We start from the raw sequence: 1,193 nt of genomic DNA on the forward strand, positions 1-1,193 counted from the left end.
ACAACTCCCTGGCCCTGTGGCTTTCGACGTCTTCCAAGTGCAGTGAAGCTTGTGTTTTCTTGCTTCTGTCCCTGAAATTTACCTGTCCCCCTTTACATCCCATCACTGCCTGGCTGAATAAGGGGGTATCCAAGGGAATATCTGGTCTGTTCTTCTTGTTCTCAAGTACCAGAGGGAACTTCAGGGCCAATGGCCTCATTTTTGTCCCCATGGGATGAGGAGTGACTCCTATCAGCTAGCAGGGAAAGACAAGACATTTTCCAAAGTGGGAGACCACTTCGGGAAAGCCAGCCTCTTAAAGTTACCCCATGTCCTGGTCTGTGTTCAGTATTCCCCTCAAACAAAGCCGGGTGGTGAGATCGTGGGCCTCTCTCTTCTGCATCAGGCTCACCGAGCAGAGGAGGGGAATCCAGAAGAGCAGAAGGCAGCTGGTGGGGCCTGGCTCTGGGCCTCCATCAAGACTCCTTCCAGTCCACTTGCTCCCTAGTTGCTTTTAATAAGTCAAAGCTCAAAAACAAGGGGAGAGGGGAAGAGGCTAAGACTCAGTTCAAGTTAAAGCAGGATTATTTATTTTAATTAGTTATTCATCCCAACTTCCGGTATGGCACCTTCTACATTGTGGCTCATATTTAGTTTCCCATTCATCTCTCATCAAAGACTAACAGTCCCTGAGTATCTATCTTTTCACTTACACAGAATCTTACTTGGTGGGGTGGGGTGGGCGGGCAGGGGGCTCAGTGAATTTGGGCTCGGAGATTAGCAGTGGTTAAGTATTAGTGCACCTCCCCTGCCAGGTAACATGGTATGGTAGGTAGATTTTGGTTTGGGATGGCTGTGCCTTGATTTACCTCTGGGAATGACTTCTCTCACATATGGGAAGCTGTTTAAGCGCCTGCCTGTTCCTCGCCCAAGGACAGGCACGCAAACCTTGCAGGGTCAGTCAGATTCATTTTTCCTGGAATCTGAAATTTGAGCAAAGTCATCAATAGTCAGAAATCAATTGAGCCCATTTGTTCATTATTCACAGCAGTGTACCCAGGTGACCCTGGTGAAGAGTCCTGTGTTTTAGACCCTTGATTCTATGCTCCTTCCTGCCCATGGAGTTTCCAGTTCTGGTTCATTCCATCCTGGTTTCTGAGCCTGATTTCCAAGCCATTGAGAAATCAGCTGTTCCCCCTCCCCACCCCCCTACT

Source organism: Pteropus alecto, unplaced genomic scaffold (genome assembly GCF_000325575.1).
Source record: "Pteropus alecto unplaced genomic scaffold, ASM32557v1 scaffold81, whole genome shotgun sequence".
Taxonomy (NCBI): Eukaryota; Metazoa; Chordata; class Mammalia; order Chiroptera; family Pteropodidae; genus Pteropus; species Pteropus alecto.